General features: G+C 43.7%; 1 protein-coding gene across 1 annotated transcript in view; it reads right to left on the reverse strand.

The window, feature by feature from the left end:
- TULP3 (TUB like protein 3) overlaps positions 1–6,999 on the reverse strand; it is a 46,645-nt gene that overhangs the window by 33,267 nt on the left and 6,379 nt on the right. The window lies entirely within an intron of this gene.

The following is a 6,999-nucleotide window of genomic DNA, read 5'->3' on the forward strand; positions in this document are numbered from 1 at the left end:
AAAAGAAGAAGATGTTAACATTAGGGGAAACTTGGTGAAAGGTATAGAGGGATTCTCTAATATTTTATAAATTTTCTGTAAGTCTAAAAGATTTTTTAAAGTCGGGTATAAAAAATATTAGTGATGAATCTAGGTGAAGGGCATAGGTTTATGCACCGTGCTTTCTTGTGACTTTTCAGCAAATTTCAATTTTTTCTTTTCTTTTTCTTTTTTTTTTTGAGATAAGAGTCTCACTCTCATTGCCCAGGCTGCTGTGCAGTGGCGTGATCTTGGCTCACCGCAACCTCCGCTTCCTGGATTCAAGCGATTCTCCTGCCTCAGTCTCCCGAGTAGCTGGGATTACAGGCATGCACCACCACCTCTGGCTAATTTTGTATTTTTAGGAGAGACAGGGTTTCTCCCTGTTGATCAGGCTGGACTTGAACTCCCGACCTCAGTGATCCACCCGCCTCGGCCTCCCAAAGTGCTAGGATTACAGGCATAAGCCACCGTGCCCAGGCAAATTTTTTCAAAATAATAAGAGAAAAAAATAAAATATACATTTTGTTAATTTGTTTTCATTGTTGTGGACTGACTACCTTTAAAAAGCCCACTGCTACCAGGTGCAGTGGCTCATGCCTGTAATTCCAGAACTTTGGGAGGCTGACGTGGGCAGATCACTTGAGGTCAGGAGTTCGAAACCAGCCTGACCAACATGGTGAAACCCCCATCTCTACTAAAAATACAAAAATTAGCCAGGCGTTGTGGCCCACGCCTGTAATCCTAGCTACTTGGGAGGCTGAGGCAGGACAATCACTTGAACCCAGGAGGCAGAGGTTGCAGTGAGCTGGGATCATGCCACTACACTCCAGCCTGGGCAACAGCACGAGGCTCCGTCTCGAAAAAAAAAAAAAAAATTCCCATTGCCCTTTAATCTACCACCTAAATTATGCTCACACAGTATTTCTAGGGAATGAAGATGGCATGAACAGCAAAGAAATTTGCTAAAGATAAGTAACAGAGAAACTTCGAGCATACTTTAAAACATTATTCTCCATTGCTAGTCTAGTGCTATACCCAACAGACCATGCTGCCAAGTACTTTGAAGCACTGAATAATGTTACTAATGACCCTCAAGAATCTATGATTATTCGGCACTCTCAACGTTCCTGTCAACTTCTCTCAGCCTGTTAAGAGTAAATTTTTCGAGCTGCCAGTAACACAAAATCCATTGCCACTAAACAATCAGAGTGTTTCTGCGGCTTCCTATACTGTGCCAGATAAGGATGCTGTAATCAGCACTCAACTGCAATTTGGCCACTGATGCAGGAGGCTAAACAGGCTCCTTCTGTGGTACTGAAGAAAGTAAACACCATCCTTGCCAGGAAAGCGGCAGGATAAGACTTGCAAAAACAAAGGCAGTGAGCAGCCCGTTGCTTTTCCTGATAGTAACTTGAGTGAAGGCTTCCTTTACTGACCACAGTATTGCTTCGGAACATCACAAATTATTACTATTATTATTATTATTAGTTTTTTGAGACAGAGTCTCGCTCTGTCGCCAGGCTGGAGTGCAGTGGCACAATCTAGGCTCACTGCAAGCTCCACCTCCCAGGTTCGTTCACACCATTCTCCTGCCTCAGCCTCCTGAATAGCTGGGACTACAGGCGCCGCCACCACGCCCAGCTAATTTTTTGTATTTTTAGTAGAGACGGGGTTTCACCGTGGTCTCAATCTCCTGACCTTGTGATCCACCTGCCTCGGCCTCCCAAAGTGCTGGGATTACAGGCGTGAGACACTGTGCCCGGCCTATTTTTTAGACTTAGAAATTAGATATAGTTATCTTCTTTCATTAATGCAATAAATGCCAGTGTGCAGTGATAAAGAGGACAACTTGGCAATTTATTTTAGAGAAATTCATAATTGTAAATATTTAGTAATTAGCTGCTGCATGAAGTTAAAATAATTTACAAAAAATCTGGTTCAACTCAACCTATTAGAAATAAATGTAGTATGTGTGAGACTAGGAATTACTGCAAAGGTATTACACAGGAAAGATAAAGGAAATAAAAGGTTTACCTCAAGAAAACAACTACAAAAAATAATTTTTTATTCTTAAATCTAGTTATTCATGCTTATTTGAAGACTGACTAACATCCTTTAGAAGAAAAACTGTAGGTATGATTACGACTTTTACTTAAATTCACTACTTAAAAATCAGCAAGTTGGACTTCATCAAAATGAAAACTTTTGTTCTGCAAAGATACTGTTAGGAAAATTAGAAGGCAAGTCACAAACTAGGGAAAACATTTGTGAGCTAAGAATGAATTCGCTTTTTTTTTTACATCGTTTTGCTCTTGTTGCCCAGGCTAGAGTGCAATGGCACGATCTCAGCTCACCACAACCTCTTGTGAGCTAAGAATGAATTCACTTTTTTTTTTTACATCGTTTTGCTCTTGTTGCCCAGGCTAGAGTGCAATGGCACGATCTCAGCTCACTACAACCTCCACCTCCCGGGTTCAAGCGATTCTCCTGCCTCAGCCTCTGGAGTAGCTGGGATTACAAGCATGGGCCACCATGCCCGGCTAATTTTGTATTTTTAGTAGATACATGGTTTCTCCATGTTGGTCAGGCTGGTCTCGAACTCCTGACCTCAGATGACCCACGCGCATCAGCCTCTCAAAGTGCTGGGATTACAGGCGAGAGCCACTGTGCCAAGCCTATGATTTTTGCATTTTTAAAAGATTAAAAATATCTGAATAATAATACTTTGAGACATGTAAACATTATATTAAATTCAAATTCCAACCAGATGCAGTGACTCATGCCTGTCATCTCAGCACTTTGGGAGGCCTAAGTGGGCAGCCTGCTTGAGGCCAGGAGTTTGAGACCAGCCTGGGCAACATAGTGAGAACCCCATCTCTACAAAAAATTTAAAAATTAGCCAGGCGTGGTGGTGCAGACCCGTAATCCCAGCTACTCAGGAGGCTGAGGCAGAAGGATTGCTTAAACCCAGGAGTTCGAGGCTATTGTAGGCTACGATTGCACCACTGCACTCAGCCTGGGCAACACAGTGAGAACCTGTCCCCCGAGCCCAAAAAGAAATTATCACTGTGCAGGAAGTAATGAACAAAAAGAAAAAAATCTTCAAATTCTAGTGTCTATAAAGTCTTATTGAAACAGACACATTCATTCACTTACCTATTATCTATGGCTGTTTTTGTGCTACAACAGAAAAACTGAGTAATGAGTAACTGGGACAGAGACTGTATGGCCTACAAAACCAAAAACATTTGGTTAAGACCTTCACAGAAAAGGACAACTGGTCAGGGATGATGGTGCATGCCTACAGTCCCCGCTGCTAGGGAGGCTGAGGCGGGAAGATGGCTTAAGTCCAGGAGTTCAAGACCAGCTTGGGCAACAAAGCAAGACCCCTATCTGAAAAAAAAAAAATTAAAAAGAAAAGGTCTGCTGACCCCTGGCTTGGCCTATATTAGTTCAAACTAATCATAAGTCCCCATTTAGAGACGTGTGCTGTGTGGTTACAGCACAGTTCCCAGTACAACTTAACCTAGTAAAGCCTCAAATTTCCTAATTTGCAAAGTAAGAACAATGACACAACTCAGAAGGTTATTGTGAAGATTAAATGAAACTTGGCTCATAGTAAGCACTCAAACTGCAACTGCTATTATATCTTTTTTTTTTTTGAGATCGAGTTTCTGCTCTTGTTGCCCAGGCTGGAGAGCAATGGCGCGATCTTGCCTCACTACAACCTCTGCCTCCCATATTCAAGCAATTCTCGTGCCTCAGCCTCCCAAGTAACTGGGATCACAGGCATGCGCCACCACACCCAGCTAATTTTGTATCTTTTGTAGAGACAGGGTTTCACCATGCTGCCCAGGCTGATCTCAAACTCCTAACCTCAGGTGACCTGCCCACCTTGGCCTCCCAAAGTGCTGGGATTACAGGCATGAGCCATGGCGCCCAGCTTAGATTTTTTTTTCTTTTTTCTTTTAAGAGATAGGGTCGGCCGGGCGCGGTGGCTCAAGCCTGTAATCCCAGCACTTGGGGAGGCCGAGGCGGGCGGATCACGAGGTCAGGAGATCGAGACCATCCTGGCTAACATGGTGAAACCTCGTCTCTACTAAAAAATACAAAAAACTAGCCGGGCGCGTTGGTGGGCGCCTGTAGTCCCAGCTACTTGGGAGGCTGAGGCAGGAGAATGGCGTGAACCCAGGAGGCGGAGCTTGCAGTGAGCTGAGATCCGGCCACTGCACTCCAGCCTGGGTGACAGAGCGAGACTCCGTCTCAAAAAAAAAAAAGAGATAGGGTCTTGGGCCAGGCAGAGTGTCTCATGCCTGTCCAGCATTTTGGGAGGCCAAGGTGTGAGAATCACTTGAGTCCCAAGTTCAAGACTAGCCTGGGCAATATACCAAGACCCTATCTCTTGAAAGAGAGAACAAACGAACATGACAGACCAACAGACAGGGGGTCTCACTATGTTGCCCAGGCTGGTCTTGAGCTACTGGCCTCAAGTGATCTCCTTCCTCCCGCCTCAGTCTCCGTAAGTGCTAGGATTATGGGCTTGAACCACCATGCCTGGGAAGATTTTTGTTTTACAATGCTTCTTAACGCTACAAATGAATGTATTACCTTAATCTTCACTTCAGTGAGAAGACTATTTCATCCTAACGCTTTATCACCTTTCAAAAGCATCTGCATAATCTTTCGAATGCTGGAAACCCACACATTTCTAAGAATGTCCCCTGTATTAAAAAAATCTTTAGGCTGGGTGTGGTGGCTCACACCTATAATCCCAGTACTTTAGGAGGCCGAGGCAGGTGCATCACCTGAGGTCAGGAGTTCGAGACCAGCCTGGCCAACATGGCGAAACCCCGTCCTTACTAAAAATACAAAAATTAGCCAGGCATGGTGGTGGGCACCTGTAATCCCGGCTACTCAGGAGGCTGAGGCAGGGAGAATTGCTTGAACCCGGGAAGTGGAGATTGCCGTGAGCAGAGATCCTGCCACTGCACTCCAGCCTGGGTAACAGAGCAAGACTCCAAAAAAAATATTTAAAAGTTCAAAACTGTATTGCTATGGAAACATTGTTAAAATGTGTTGTCACTCTTCTAGTTGCACTTAAGTACAGTTCCACTTAGTGAATACTTAATACTGCCTGCCAGGAATTATATTAAATATATTTTATCTAATTTTCACAATAACCTTGACAAAGTAGGCACTATAATCTCATTTTACAGAGAGATACAAAACTCATAGATGCTCTAAATGAATTTGGTGAGAAAGGAGGTGAACTCCTTTCATATGAGTTTCATATCTCTCTGTAAAATGAGATTATATACCTACTTTGTAGATTTATCGAAGTTTCTTCCTGCAAAGCTAAACAGCAATAATTTTATTTTTCCAGGAGCATATTTGAAAAATATTTCTTGTGTTCTTGTTACAGCCTTATTTTCTACACATCAAAGGAAAGCAATTTTGAACTTACAACTATAGCTTACATTCTAAAGGTCAAACAGTTATCAATGAAAGAGCCAGAATTCAATCACGAGTCTCACTCCCAATCTACCTGAGTGTGTTAAACCGCATGACTGAAAACGTGTATTAAAATGGTCAGCTGAGGCAGGAATTTCAGTCTCTGGTATTTCAATATGTTCATTAAAAGTGCCAGCTGACTTGCTACTTTTAGGTAGAACTTTCAAGCCAGTGAATAGATTTTAAAGCAGTCCTGGGGAGGAGTGCCCTGAATAATGACATTTAGGTCAACCACACTGCATATACAACGGTGGTCCCATAAGATGATAACACTACATTCTCAGCCAGGCACAGTGGCTCACGCCTGTAATCCCAACACTTTGGGAGGCCAAGGCGGGTGGATCACTTGAGGTCAAGAGTTCAAGACCAGTTTGACCAACATGGTAAAACCCTGTTTCTACTAAAAATACAAAATTAGCTGAGCATGGTGGTACACGCCTGTAATCCCAACTACTTGGGAGGCTGAGGCAGGAGAATCGCTTGAGCCTGGGAGACAGAGATTGCAGTAAGCCGAGGTCACGCCACCGCATTCCAGCCTGAGCAACAAGGGTGAAACTCCATCTCAAAAAAAAAGAAAAAAAAGTATTTTCACTGTATCTTTGCTATGTTTAGATATGTTTAGATACACTAACACTTACCATTGTGTTCCAATTGCCTACAATATTCAGTACAGTAACAAGCCGTGTAGTTTTGCAGCCTAGGGGCAACAGACTGTACCACAGGGCCTCTGTAGGTAGTAGGATATCCCATCAAGGTTTGTGTGCACTCTATGATGTTCACACGGCAAACTCCACTAATGACACGTTTCTCAGAATGCATCCCCACCGAGTGGCAAATAACTGTATAGAGTGAAAGACTCATCAGATTTCATCATGTTCAAACTGATAACAATTTCAGATAATTGTGGAAAGAGTTATTAACAAAGTATGTTTCCTAACTCAACTGACAAATAGGTTCACCTTGTCCAAATCCTAAATGTCACTATTGGAAGGCCATATTTTTACACATACTGACACACCAAGAACATATCTGGCTAGAACAAAATACTGCTTCTGAGAAAAGACACATAAAGGTCATACGAGAACTGTCAGAAAAGAATTCCTTTGACATCTATCCTTCCTTGTCTAGGGAGAAATGGTAGTATCCTAGGCTCAGCTGTCTTCTACTTGAAAGATGGCCGGGCCGGGCGCGGTGGCTCAAGCCTGTAATCCCAGCACTTTGGGAGGCTGAGACGGGCGGATCACGAGGTCAGGAGATCGAGACCATCCTGGCGAACATGGTGAAACCCCGTCTCTACTAAAAAAATACAAAAAACTAGCCGGGCGAGGTGGCGGGCGCCTGTAGTCCCAGCTACTCGGGAGGCTGAGGCAGGAGAATGGCGTAAACCCGGGAGGCGGAGTTTGCAGTGAGCTGAGATCTGGCCACTGCACTCCAGCCTGGGTGACAGAGCGAGACTCCTTCTCAAAA

This window comes from Rhinopithecus bieti, unplaced genomic scaffold (assembly GCF_001698545.2).
Source record: "Rhinopithecus bieti isolate Rb0 unplaced genomic scaffold, ASM169854v2 scaffold_2654, whole genome shotgun sequence".
NCBI lineage: Eukaryota > Metazoa > Chordata > Mammalia > Primates > Cercopithecidae > Rhinopithecus > Rhinopithecus bieti.